General features: G+C 37.6%; 2 long non-coding RNA genes across 2 annotated transcripts; one reads left to right on the forward strand and one right to left on the reverse strand.

The window, feature by feature from the left end:
* Positions 1–910: 910 nt before the first annotated feature.
* LOC111535297 lies at positions 911–1,670 on the reverse strand. Its single transcript, XR_002729379.3, has 2 exons — positions 1,536–1,670; positions 911–1,204 (listed from the first exon to the last, which is right to left on the reverse strand). It is a non-coding gene; the product is annotated as an uncharacterized LOC111535297 (long non-coding RNA).
* Positions 1,671–9,681: 8,011 nt separating this feature from the next.
* Positions 9,682–12,462, forward strand: LOC111534905. The gene is made up of 3 exons (XR_002729246.2): positions 9,682–9,817; positions 10,601–10,807; positions 11,508–12,462. It is a non-coding gene; the product is annotated as an uncharacterized LOC111534905 (long non-coding RNA).
* The last annotated feature ends 2,505 nt before the right edge of the window (positions 12,463–14,967 follow it).

The raw sequence follows: 14,967 nt of genomic DNA on the forward strand, positions 1-14,967 counted from the left end.
AACCTCTTTAACATCTAGAGACTAGACTAGATGCTGCAAAATTAGGACTCACTTGTCCTTTATATACACTATATACAAAGGAAAACAAAATGCCAAAACATACAGAAGATTGGTGTCTGAAAACGTCCAAGTATGAACATACTAGCATATTATGTTTTGTAATTTATTCCCTCCTACCTCCTCTAAACCATTGAACAAGTATAGACAGCACTATACTTCTCACAAAGGTGGCTTCACGATTCAATTTTCAAAAGACAGTATTTCCTATTAATTTTAGCAAAAAGATACTTACAAAATGGTATTTTACTACCTCTACATTAACATACATTGGGCACTTCTAAACATCTAGATAGACTAGATGTTTCAAGTAAGGAGTTAATTTGTCCACTACATACAAAGCAGTCTTGAATAAACTGCAAACATGTCACAACAGTTATAATTTGAAAGAAGCTTCCAAATATGAACATTCTGGCCTAGAACCCTTCCTATCTCCATCAACCCAGTGGGCAAGAATGCTCAAATTTTCAGAGGACAATCTTTCCTAGGACTTGTAAAACAAAATGTACAAAATATATTAGTTTACTAACTCTACTTTTGTCATACACTGGCAACCTCTTTAACATCTATAAAGACTAGATGTTGTAAATTAGGACTCATTTGTACATTATGTACACTATATACATAGATAAAACAAAATGCACAGAAAGAGATGATTCATCTTGCCTCGCTGTAAGCAGGGTGGCATAGAGCTCTCTGCAGTTCCCCCTCTTTGCTCCTCCCCTGTACCAGTGCACAAACACAATGAGTATTACTCAACAGGTGATTTGGCCATTCGCCACCAAAACAACATTTTCCATGAATTGTAACAAAAAGATATTTACAAAATGTGATTTTATTACCTCTAATTTTAACATATATCAGGCACTTCAGAACATCTTAAAAAAACAGACATTTCAAAAAAGCTTAGCATTGTCAACTATATATACAGTAGTGAGGAATAAAATGCATACAAAACAATGGATAGAATATGAAAATGTCTTCTAACTATGACCGGGCTGGCATAGAACCTTCTGTTCCTTCTCAGGTCCTCCAGCTCCATGTCATCTAATCCACTGAACAAACATGGATGTACCGTTTCCAGAGGCCGCCTAACAACTCCATTTCCAAAAGTCATCTCCAGAAGACATTTATTTTCTATGACTTCCTTTAAACAAATGAGAATTTACAAGATGTGTGATTTTCTAACTCTACTTTATGATATGTCAGGAACCTCTTTCCATCTAGAAGGGCTAGATGTGACAAATGTTTTCTATTAAAAGGCTGGGGTGGAGTTGAGAGCAGGTTTTTCATATTATATACACAGGCCTTCCATAAATGGCCAGTAAATCTTCCCAAAGGGTGGTGGGCATTTCCAACGGGCCAAACGTGACCTGTCATTCTACCATTCCTCCCTTCCAACTGCAAGATCTGGCAGAAGGAAGACCAGCTGCCCCGTGGCCCCTAACCTTCCACCCGTTGTTCCGGACTTCGCTCACCTCCCAGGCCCTTTAAGGCCTTTGTCCATAGTTCAGGCCTTTGTCCGTAGTTAAGGCCTTTGTCTAGGTAGGCCTCGCCCAATGGGGACAGAGCAGTCGCCGGGGATCCGGATCTACGCGGCTCCGTGGCCTGAAGAGGCAGCCGAGCCTGCCTGCGACCCCAGGCCGACCCCAGGCCGCCTTGGCCGCCTTCTGGTTCTTCCACGCCCTAATGGCTTCCACCGCCCGGCGTTTGGGCGGCCGCCGTGCTTGTGCTTCCAGATCCGCCACTCCCGCCGCCACCCAAGGGCGCTGTGTCCCGGCAGCTTGGCGGGCCCGGCACACTTGGACTGGGAGGCCATGCGGCGGGTGCCAGGCCGCCACCCCCGTCAGTTATCGAGGTGGGGTAGGGAAGAGAGGTTCGCCGTGGCTTCAGGGTCTGGGTCCTGGGTCGGGCCGGTAGGCAGCCACAGGGGAGGCCTCAGGTGTCTGCAGGGCAGAGGGCGCGGCCTGTCCTGGTGCCCCCCAGCTCACCGGCCAGCCCATGGCCGAAGGCCCCAGGCCCTGGGGGAGCGGGCCACTCTCCGTGTCTCTTCAATAAATCTTAGTATAGCTAAAATTCTAATTACTGTAATGAATATAAACAACCCACTATTAAGATACTGATTTAGCCAATAATCAATTTTGAAAAATCACTACTGTATTGTTGTTTTTTAAAGGTCATCATCTGAAAATATGAATTCAAAATAGGAGAGTATCTTTGTTCACTTATTTGTAAAAAGACAATGTAGTAGCAGAGTGGTAAAAGCAGAAGAATAGAATTTAAGAACTTCTAGTCTCAGCAAGGCCACTTTCTATTTGTGTGACATTGAGCAAGTCCGATAGTACTTTACATGACCTCATATATGTTCCCTGTTTTCCTGCCTAGGTTTGCCTAATGTCACTTTCCCCTCTTCATCCATTATTGGAATGGGTTAGCCTCTCTCCCACCAAAAACCTTTCTAAATGATGCCTAGCCTTCTTTCTTTCACTTTTTGCCCAGTTAACTCCCAAACATCCTTGTGATTTCAGCTTCAAAATCCCTTCCTCAGAGAAGGCTTTCCTCACCTTACAATCTAAATTATACCATACTGTTATAATTTATGATTGTACCCTTTTCTTCATAGCATTTGTTATAGTTAGTAGTATAACATATTTAACTCCTGTTTCCTTTACTGGATTTAAGACCCATGAGCACAGAATCCTTGTTGATTTTATCATAGCTATATCTTTCATGCCTTTCTTGTCTAACACCCAGAAAATTCTCAATAAGATTTTAAAAATAAACTTTCCAGATCTTGATTTCCTCTTCTGTAAATAGAGAATAATAATCGCAGCATTGTTGCAATCAATATGAGTTAATGTATATTTTAGAAATAGTAATCCAGTATGTTATTATTTGAATAAACCAATTTTCATTTCTAATAAAGTAGTGTATCTCAATATAAAAGTTGAAGGAAGACATTGTATAAGCATACTTTAATTATGAAAACACTTTTAAAATATGCTGGACAGTGCACAATTCAAAAGTTTTGGATTCAAAGTGGGCCTGCCAAACGATGGACATTTCCTGTGGGACCATTATCAGTCTTTCAATTGCAGTCCTGATTGAGAATGTTGCAGTTGGAAGAAGTGATTTGCAATGACAAAAGAGTACTGGTTGAACTCTGATGAGTAGACTTATCATGTGTGGCAGGAAGTAAGGTTATCTGTGTCCAGGAAACAGATGGAAACCCATAGACTGCTTATGAAGGAAATGAATTCAGGAGATTAGAAAGTCATACCATTTACTTTTGAGGGGAAATTATTGGCGGAGTTTCGAGTAATTTGGCTTGTCATTCTCAACATCTGTTGCCTTTGCCGTTATACCACTTAGCTCCTGATGACAAATTGAACAAGATCAGAGTGAGTGCATGACAACTAATAAGCATCTTCATGGGTAAAATCAGTTAACATCAAAAACAGGCCAGTGGCAATCGTGTATGCAGTTTCCTGTTAGTAGTCTCTTCATTTTTACTATTCTTAGATAATTTTTTCACTCCTCAAGGATGCCGTCTAGAAACAACTTTAATTATAGTAGCTTGCTTATAGAAGCAAGCTTATATTGGTCCTAAAAGAAACACATGTGTAATACAATTATAAGAATATCTGATATATGTTTTCTGATGTAGGATTATCAATCTCAGTCATATTTGTAATGAAACTGGAAAAAAAAACTACACGGAAAAGAATTCAAAATGATTTGGCACTGCCTTCTGCTTGGCCCATCTGCTGTTATTTTTTTTCCCCTACTGGCAAAATGTTAGACAATATTTCAACTTAGCATCTCATAGGCAGTTAAACAACAGACAAGATAAACTATATTACTGTTCCATTTTTTTTTTAACTTTGTATACTGTTGTTTTTTCCCCTCAGTTAAGAGCAAGGTTAAATAGATCATTATGCTTTATTTGATTCAGCGTATTTCATTCCTTAGAAACAATATTTTACATATCTAGCTTTCCTTTAAACTGTGTAGTGGATAAATTGGAGTTCTGTTCTATGGACAAAGAAACTGATGCATAGCAGTCCACCCTTATCGCAGGGGACTTGTTCCAAGACCCATAGTGGATGCCTACAATCACAGATAGTACCAAACCTTATACAGGCATACCTCATTTTATAACACTTCACAGATTTTGCAATTTATTTTTAACAATGGAAGATTTGTGGCAATCCTGCATCAACCACGTCTATCAGGGTTATTTTTCCAACAGCATGTGCTTACTTCATGTCTGTGTCACATTTTGGTAATTCTCACAGCATTTCAAACTGTTTCATTGTTATATCTGTTACGGTGATATTTGCTAATTTGTTGATGTTACTATTGTAATTATCTGGTGTACCACAAACTACACGCATATAACATGGCAAACTTAATCCATAAATGTTGCGTGTGTTCTGACTACTTCACCAACCACATATTGTCCTGTCTTCCTGCCTCTCCTTAGGCATCTCTTTCATGAGATACAACAATATTGAAATTAGGACAATTAATAACCCTATAATGACCTCTAAGTGTTCAAATGGAAGGAAGAGCTGTATCTCTCTCACTTTAAATCAAAAGCTAGAAACGATTAAGCTTAGTGAGGATGGCATGTTGAAAGCTGAGATTGGCCAAAAGCTAAACCTCTTGAACCAAACAGTTAGCCAAGTTGTGAATGCAATGGAAAACTTCTTGAAGGAACTTAAAAGTGCTACTCCAGTTGCACTAAAAGTCACCAGCTGCATTAGCTGCTGAAATGAAAGGGAAACAGACATATTGCTGATACAGAGTTTTAATGGTCTAGATAGAAGATCAAACCAGCCACAACATTCCCTTAAATCAAAGCCTAATCTAGAGAAAGACCCTAACTCTCTTCAATTCTATGAAGACTGGAAGAAGTGAGAAAGCTGCATAAAAAAGTCTGAAGCTAACAGAGGTTGGTTTATGAGGTTCGAAGAAAGAAGCTGTCTCATAACATTAGAGTGCAAGGTGAAGAAACAAGTGCTAATGCAGAAGCTGCAGCAAGCTATCCAGAAGCTCTAGCTAATATAATTGATAAAGGTGGCTGTGCTAAACAATAGATTTTCAATGTACATGAAACAGCCTTATATCAGAAGACGATGCCATCTAGACTAGAAAGAAGCCAATGCCTATCTTCAAAGGACAAAGGGCAGACTGATTTTCTTGTTAGGGTTAATGAAGATGGTGATTTTAAGTTGAAGCTAATGTTCACTGACCATTCTGAAAATCAAAGGACTCAAGAATTATGCTAAATCTACTCTGCCTGTGCTCTATAAATGGAACAACAAGGAATGAATGACAGCACATCTGTTTACAGCATGGATATTTTAAACCCACTGTTGAGACCTACTGCTCAAAAAAATTCCTTTCGAAATATTACTGTTCATTGGCAATGCATCCAGTCACCCAAGAGCTCTGATGGAGATGTACGTGGAGATTAATGTTGTTTTTATGCCTGCTAACAACATCCATTCTGTAGCCTATGGATCAAGGATTAATTCTCACTTTCAAATCTTACATAAGAAATACATTTGGTAAGGCAATACCTGCCACAGGTTATGATTCTTCTGATGGATCTGGGAAAAGTAAGCTGAAAACCTTCTGGAAAGAATTATAGCATTCTAGATGTCATTAAGAACATCTGTGATTCATGGAAAGAGGTCAAAATATCAACACTAACAGGAGTTTTGAAGAAGTTAATTCCAACCTTGAACTGCTTTGAGCAGTTCAAGACTTCAGTAGAGGAAGTAACTACAGATATGGTAGAAATAAATAACAAAAGAACTAGAGCTAGAAGTGGAGTCTGAAGATGTGACTGAATTGCTGCAATCTTATAATACAACTTGAATGGATGGGGAATTGTTCCTTATGGATGAGCAAAGAAAATGGTTCCTTGAGATGGGATCTACTCTTGGTGAAGATGCTGTGAATATTGTTGAAATGACAACAAATAATTTAGAATATTTTATAAACTTAGTTGATAAAGCAGCAGCAGACATTAAGAGGATTGACTCCAATTTTGAAAGAAGTTCTACTGTTGGGTAAAATATTATCAAACAGCATCATACGTGACAGAGAACTCTTTTGTGAAAGGAAAAGTCAGTCAACGTGGCAAACTTCATTGTGGTCTTATTGTAAGAAATTGCCACAGCCCCAAAGCAAAACAAAAAAGAGATACAATTTGTAATGACTTCTGGGAAGGAAGGAAGGAAGGAAAGAGAAATTGCTACAGCCACCCCAATCTTCTGCAATTTCTGACCTGATCAGTCAGAAATCATTAATGTTGGGGCAAGACTCTCCACTAGCAGAAGATTAGGATTCACTGAAGACTCAGATAATCATCAGCATTTTCTAGCAATGTAATATTTTAAGATATGTACATTGTATTTAGACATAATGCTATTGTACACTTTTAAAAAAGTATTTTTATTTCAATAATTTTGGGGGTACAGGTGATGTTTGGTTACATGGATAAGTTATTTAGTGGTGACTTCTGAGATTTTGGTGCACCTATCACCCAAGTAGTGTACGCTGTACCCAATGTGTAGGTTTTTATCCCTCACCCATCCCACACCCTTTCCCCTGAGTCGCTAAAGTCCATTGTATCATTCTTATGCCTCTGCATCTTCATAGCTTAGCTTCCACTTATAAGTGAGAACATATGATGTTTGGTTTTCCATTCCTGAATTATCTCTTTGAATAATGGTCTCCAATTCCATCCAGGTTGCTGAAAATGTCATTATTTCATTCCTTTGTGTGGGTGTTATTCCCAAATGTGTGTGTGTGTGTGTGTGTGTGTGTGTGTGTGTGTGTGTTTCCTTTATCCACTTGCTGATTGATGGGCATTTGGACTGGTTCTATATTTTTGCATTTGTGAATTGTGCCACTATGAGCAAGCATGTGCAAGTGTCTTTTTCATATAATGACTTATTTTCCTCTGGGTAGATACCCAGTAGGGGGATTGCTGGATCAAATGCTAGATCTACTTTTAGTTCTTTAAGGAATCACCATACTGTTCTCCCTAGTGGTTGTACTAGTTTGCATGCCTACCTGTGGTGTAAAAGTGTTCCCTTTTCACCACATCCATGCCAACATCTATCATTTTTTTGTTATGGCCATTCTTGCAGGAGTATGGCCATTCTTGCAGGTGGTATCATGTTGTGGTTTTGATTTGCATTTCACTTGATTGACTATAGTATAGTGTAAACATTACTTTTTTATACACTAGGACACCAAAAAATTTGTGTGACTTGCTTTACTGTAATATTCACTCTATTGTGGTGGTCTGGAACAAAACACAGAATATCTCCAAGGTATGTCTGTGTGGACTCTGTTTTTCCTTCTACATGTATACCTATGATGAAGCTTAATTTATAAATTATACATGGTAATAGAGTAACAACTAATAATAAAATAGAACTCCATTATAATACTGTAATAAAGGCTATATGAATGTATACTGTCATTTTCTCTCAAAATATTGTACTGCATGCACCTATTTTTGGATCTTGGCTGATCACAGGAAACTGAAGCAGAGGAGAAAAACTGCAGATCTGAGTAGGGACAACTGTGTAGTGTTAAAAAGCTTGCAGTTCATTATAGGTTCAGGATGATAGACTCAAGAGTGAAACTAGGACATGTGCCAACCACTTAATTAAGCTTTTAAAATAATTAACTCCTATTGGAAACACACCTTCAATAAAATGAATTTACAGTTTTCTACTAAGCACAGACCTGAACACTGAAAAAAAACCCTGGATTTTGGTAAAATTTCCAATCTCCATTCCATCATACATATCATTCATTCATTTATTCAATCTTTTATTTAACCTGAATGATCTCAGGCCTCACCAGCTTTGAATAAATATGAGGTTACATGAACGTTAACACTCAACTTCTCGTGACTCTTACTTCTAATTTGCATGATTGCAAAACCTCAGCTTGCTTAATGCTTCTGGAGTTTTCACAATTATTTCTGGGAATCCCCAAGAGAAGGTTTATATGAGTTTGCATAAATTCATTTATGTTTCTCTGCTCCAATATTTTGCTAAAGTGCTAGCAACACTTTGCTAAAGTGTATTTGATGCCCAAAATATGCTTTAGGGAGAAACTCTGCACCTGCTATGGCTACCAGACTTTCTGTAAGAAGGAGACTGCTGGGTGCCTTTATCTCCCCTGTACTTGGTGAGAACAGAGATTCTCCATGGGTCATCACTCTCAACCCTCTGAAACTATGGTAGCATAGGATGGTTACTTTGTACTTACCTCTGTAAAATTCTGCCATGAGGACCTCTGAATTAGCACTTCTTTCCCTAAGTCTTACAAGATTTTTATGATGATCCCTTTAGTTTCCCCCTGTTGTTGGTCTTTCTGTGTATGTTACTTCTACTTTTTAGACTGGGTCAGGGCAGGCAAATCTTATCTTCCATTTCTCTGTCTTATCTTTCCAGATATCAGTGCAAAAAAAAAAAAAAAAAAAAAAGAAAGAAAGAAAAAAAAAACGGTAAAAGAAACTGTTCTTTCTTTCTTTTTTCCATCCAAAGTAAAATTAAAAATGTTTATTAATAAACTGATTCCCCAGGCTGTCACTGATCTACTATTCTGTAAAGAACCAATCTGAGTCTCAGTTTTGCTCAGAACAAAAAGAGTTATTGAATAGCTACTATGAACTAGGCTTATATTGAATGCTGGATCAGAAAAAAAAAAAAAAAAAGCCTCAGCCCCTGCCTTCAATAAACTCTTGGTTTGAGAAAAGGCATTCAATGATAAAAATAACTAGTAACTTAAAAATGTAAATGTTATAATAAAAAGAATGAGGAATTGTTGTAAACATACATGGGGTTTACTAATGTGGCTGGGTACAGCATTTTGAGAAAATATTTTTGGAGGAAGTGGCAGGTAAAATTTTGTTGGTATTTCGGAGGGGTATGAAAAGGCTGACTTGAATCTCGGGAGGCAGAGAAAGAGATTAAGGGCATCCAGCAATACAATGAGTATTGCTTTACAATGAATAAAGTCAAGGCATTCTCAAATGCTCACAGACCTCTGAAAATAGAAGTTCTATGTGGCTGGGATGTTACATACATGAAAGATAATTTTAAGAGTAGTTTGAGGATAAGACTGTGAAGGGATTTTGATTGTCAAACTGAGCTATGTGGACTGTATCCTGTTAGATGATGAGCAGCCATTAGAGGCTTTAAACAAGAATCTGATACATAATTGTGTCAAAGCAAATGAGGAGGCCAGGCTATTGGCCTGAGGTTATCTCTGTACTGGGAGCTCTTAAGTAAGCAAGCTGAAACTTAACTTGAAGACATTTCTTGAACAACTTAACTTCTGACAATCATAAACAGCCAACTAGCTGACTGATTCTATAACTGATTCTATAACTAGGGACCTTCCATAGAATCATACCAAAATAAAGGAAATGCCTAGCTGGTTACAATCAGGTAATTTCTTTATAGACTGTGATCAGCCTATAAAGCTTGCTGCTCATGTTACTACTGGAGCAGAGCCTATAACATCCTCTCATGTTGGTGCTTTCTGATTTGTGGATGTTCAAGTTAACTTTGTTAAATTTCTTTTGTCTAAAGTTCTTCTTTCAACAATTGTGTGTTAAGATATAACTCTGGGAGCATTTTGCAAAATGCGTTGGAAGAGGGAGAAAACGTTGGCATGAGGATGAGTTTGGATGCCTTTGAAATAATCCAGGCAATAGGTAAGAAGGGCCTGAATTAAGAATGTAAATGGGATAGAGAAAATTTGGAGGTGTTTTAGAGTTTGAGTGTGGAAGGATTGAGAGAGGAATCACTGTGGTTTTTAACATTTACAACATAGGATATTAGGTGAAGGAGCCTATGATAGATCAATACAGAGGGATAGGTTTTACTCAGTTTTTAAAACTTCAAATAAACAATGTACCTGTTTTGTAGGTAGAATAATGTTCCCTCAAATATGTCCATGTCGTACTCCCTAGAACCTGTGAATCTATGTTTCTTTACATGGTAGAAACGTTTTTGCAATTGTCGTTAAATTAAGGAATTTGAGATGGAGAGATCACCCTGAATTACCCAGCTGGGTTCATGGTAATCACAAAGGTCCTTGTAATAGAGAGGCAAGAGAGTCAAAGGCAGAAAGAGATGTAATGACAGAAACAGGGTTAGTGTGATGTGCCTTGAAGATGGAGGCAAGGAATGCAGGCAGCCCCTAGAAACTAGAAAAGGTTAAAGAAACAGATTTTTTTCCCCCAGAGCCAGGGATGCAGGGATGCAGCTCGGCAGCTATGTTGATTTTAGCCCGTAAGAACCATTTTGAACTTCTGAATTTCCAGAGTTGTAGGGTAATACATTTGGGTTATTTTAAGGTACTGAGTTTCTGGTAATACAACCTGTTATCCTCAGATGATCTCTGTGCCTGTTAACTGGGAGAATATCAGTATTTTTTCCTGAGTGCAACAAAGATAAAACTCTCCATATGGTAACTATTTTTATTTATATGTCAGATAACTTTAAGAAGAGTGTTCCAGGTGGAGTGAATAGCTTCTGCAGAAGCCCACAATCTAAATGCCCAACAGGGAACATCTGTTTGGAACTCCCTTAGCTTGCTCTTCGCCAGTGCTGCTGACTTTCATCATGCCGGTTCACCAGCTCTGTCAGCTTGGAGGAAGTGAAAGCCCTACTCCTGGCAATGGGTCATTTGAGCTTACAGGGTAAATGTTTCTGGGTCATTTAGCCCTCTGGGCTCTGCGTTTGGTTCCTGTGCCTTTCTCTGTAACCCTTGCCGTGATGATTCATTCTGGACTCCCTTCTCTTGCAATGTCCTATCAATACTGATTCTGTCACTTACGAAGCTGTGTTAACTTTGTCATACATACGTCTCTTTATCAGAGGCTCCGTTTCTCATCCATAAAATGGCAATAACAAAGCCAACCTCCCTGGGTCAGGATTTTTGGCCATTTGGCTCCTTGATGCACAGCAGTGACAAGTTTAAGGCACCCCAACCTGGGGTTACCCATATTAAGGACCAACTTCACCTATCCTTCCTGTCAGGGGGACTCAGTCTACTTGTCTTTTTTTTTTTTTTTAATTCCTCTTTTCCTTGCCCACAGGGCTTCATGTTTGTCTTGAGGATGAGACCACTATTTCTTCTGGATGTGTGGGTGGGAGGAGAGTGAGGGAGTGAAGTGAGAGTTTCTGCTAGAAGACTCTGGATATAGTTGATGTCTGGAAGACTTCCTAGGGGCACGTCATGTCATAAATGACAACTAACATGGGTTGAAACAAAGGTCATTAGAATTCAAAGCCTACATATTAATCTTTTCTGGTGTTTTAATTCACTTGTTGGTGGGTTCAACTTTTTTTTTGATACACTCTTTTTACTTTCCTTTTTACTACTTCTTCCTGTTCCAGCGTCAACCACTGACTTGAAGATGTAAGCAGATGACTAATGTCGTTTACACAGAGTAGAAGGATTTCTTCTCCCCATTTCAAATGAATGACATGCTGACAACATATATCCTAAAGAATCTGAGTATTTTGATGTTGACATAGAGGAAAACCAGCCCAACTAACATCTGTTGAGTGCTTGGAATGTGCCAGACACTGTGCTATGTGTTTTATATCTATTCTAATTTAAAACTCATATCAAATTTAAGATGTTGGTGTTAATGTATCAGTTTTACAGATGATTAACCTGTCTTCTGATGCTTAATGAGACTTGTGTGTTGCCAACGTGCATATGGCTAGCAATGGAAAGTATTGATATTAGAATTAAGGTCTATTTAATTCCAGAGTCAATGCATATTTCTCTGCCCCCTAATCTCCACTATAGGAACGAATACATTCTGGGAATTCTTTCACAAGCTGTCATTTGGAGGATAGTACAGAAATTACAGAATTTCAACTGAGAAGGTCTGAATGGATGCAGAATTTTGTTATGAACTAGGTGTGTGACTTTGGACAAGTTATTTTCTCATCTTTTTGAGTCTCGTTATTACTGGTGGTATTATACATGTAATGGTAAGGTGTTTCAAGTTTGGGTTCCAGCTCTGTAATGATTTAGCTGGATGGTTTGGGGAAAACCGCTTTACCTGTGTAGGCCTTAGTTTTGTTTCTTTGTTTATTTTATCTGTAAAATGAAAGGACTATCGAAGCCTTGTTCCTGTTAGGTTTGAAATTTTGTTATACTAAGAGTTTCAATTTCAATAATAATAGTTCCGCCCAGGCAGCTAGTGGGAGCAATTCTAATAGTTTATTAATACAGAAACGATCTTCTTTGAACAGAAATACTATCCTGGCCAGCCTGGGCTCCAGCCAGATATATTTACAGAGCATCCTTTAGACTGAAATAGAAATTTATTGCTCAACCATCTGTTACAATTAAGAAAAGATCTGAAAATGTTTTCTATGTGTTTGACTAATCATGTTTTAGGGCCCTGTGGGTACTTTACAAATTATATGCCTTCCCTTTTTCTTGGCATCATTAAAAATCTGGGATCTGTTTCCAAAACTTATCAGCTCTTGCTCTCTATTATTTTCTCTTTTTCTAAAGAAACTTGTTCAGAGCCCCAAATGGAATAGAGCAAGCAAATATGTCTCAATATAAAGTTAACCTGTAAAGCAAATGAATTGTCTTTGGTGAGTGAGTGGTTTGGAAACAACTGAATGAATATTGCAACATAAGTATCTATAATTTGTATTCATTGGACTATGACCCACCTGGTATCAGCGATGAGAAGACATTAAGACCCAATTACTGAGCAGGGTCTCTTGTTTCCTTCTTAAGAAAATAGGGATACAATAGAATTAAAATAGCCCGCTTGTGTGGCCAGTACTCAGAGAATATTGCCAGGGAAAGCTCTGGAACCCTCCCACCTCATTCTACCTTTGCACATCTTCTCAGCTCTCTCTTGTACTTTGCCTCTGTGTTTCATCTCATACTTGACTCAAGAAAATGATATTTTCCCAAAAACTTTTGTTTCCTTTTAACTCTAAGAATCTTTCAGTTGTGTTCAACTAGTTCATGTAAAGAAAAATAATTGTTAAGTAGTCTAGTTTCTGTAGTATTCTTTTTCAAAGTACTCAGCAGAATCCAGCTATAGTACTTTTATTTGTTTTGAAAGTACTTTTTTCTAAAAAAAAATTTTTATTTTTCTTTCAATAGATTTAGGGGTACAAGCCATTTTGGTTATATGGATGAATTCTATAGTGGCAAAGTCTGAGCTTTTAGTGTAACTGTCACCCAAATATAATTTGTATACAATATGTAATTTTTCATCCCTAACCCCTGCCATCCTACCCACTCCTGAGTCTCCATTGTCCATTATACCATTTTGTATGTTCCTGCAAACCCATAGCTTAGCTTCTACTTATAACTGAGAACATGCAGTATTTGGTTTTCTATTCCTGAATTACTTCACTTAGGATAATGGCCTCTAGTTCCATTCAGATTGCCGCAAAATACATTATTTCATTCTTTTATTTAATGGCTGAATAGTGTTCCATGGTATACTACTTCCATGTAATTCTATGTGTGTTTACACACACCAGATTTTTTTATCCATTCATCATCTGATGGGCATTTAGGTTAATTTTACATCTTTGCAGTTGTGAATTGTGCTGTGATAGACATACAAGTGTACGTGTCTTTTCTTTTGGGTAGATATCCAGTAGTGGGATTGCCAGAGTGAATGGGAGATCTACTTTTAGATATTTGAGAAATCTCCGTACTGTTTGTCATAGAGGTCTTACTTACTTACATTCCTACCAATAGTGTATACGCATTCCCTTCTCACCATATCCACGCCAACATTTATTATTTTTGACTTTTTAATAATGACTATTCTGTCTGGGATAAGGTGGTGTCGCATTGTAATTTTAATTTGCATTTCCCTGATGATTAGTGATGTTGAGCATCTTAAAAAATTTTTTTTTTGGGCATTTGTATATCTTCTTTTGAAAAGTGTCATTTGTCCACTTTCTAATAGGTTTTTTTTTTTTTTTTTTTTTTCCTTGCTGGTTTGTTGGAATTCCTTTTTGGATTCTGGATGTTGTCCTTCATCAAATGTATAGTTTGTGAATATTTTCTCCCATTCTGTATGCTGTCTATTTACTCTGTTGATCATTTCTTTTGCTGTGTAGAAGTTTTTAGTTTAATTAAGTCCCATTTATTTATTTTTGGTTTTCCTGCATTTGCTTTTGAGTCTCAGTTATAAATTCTTTGCTGACACCAATGTCCAGAAGCGTTTTTCCAAGATTTTCTTCTAGAAATTTTATGGAATGTGATCTTACATTTGAGTCTTTATTCTAGGGATCCAGTTTCATTCTTCTGCCTGTGGCTATCCAATTTTCCCAACATCATTTATTGAATAAGGTGTCCTCTTCCCTGTGAATGTTTTTGTCTGCCTTTATTGAAAATCAGTTGATTGTAGGTATGTGGTTTTATTTCTGGGTTCTCTATTCTGTTTCATTGGTCTATATGTCTGCTTGTATATCAGCACCATATTCCTTTGGTTACTATAGCCTTGTAGTATAATTTGAAGTCTGGTAAAGTGACACCTTCATATTTGTTCTTTTTGCTTACAATTGCTTTGACTATTTAGGCTCTTTTTGGTTCCATATGAATTTTAGGATTATTTTTTCTTAAATCTGGGAAAAATGACATTGGCATTTTTTCACTGAAACTCCACCGAATCTGTAGATTGCGTTGGGCAGTATGGTCATTTTAGATATTGATTCTTCCAAATCATGAGCAGGGGATGTTTTTTCCATTCGTCTGCATCATCTATGATTTATTTCATTAGTGTTTTCTAGTCCTCCTTGTAGAGATCTTTCCCCTCCTTGCTTAAGTATTGATATGGTTTGAATATAT

This window comes from Piliocolobus tephrosceles, chromosome 14 (genome assembly GCF_002776525.5).
Source record: "Piliocolobus tephrosceles isolate RC106 chromosome 14, ASM277652v3, whole genome shotgun sequence".
Taxonomy (NCBI): domain Eukaryota; kingdom Metazoa; phylum Chordata; class Mammalia; order Primates; family Cercopithecidae; genus Piliocolobus; species Piliocolobus tephrosceles.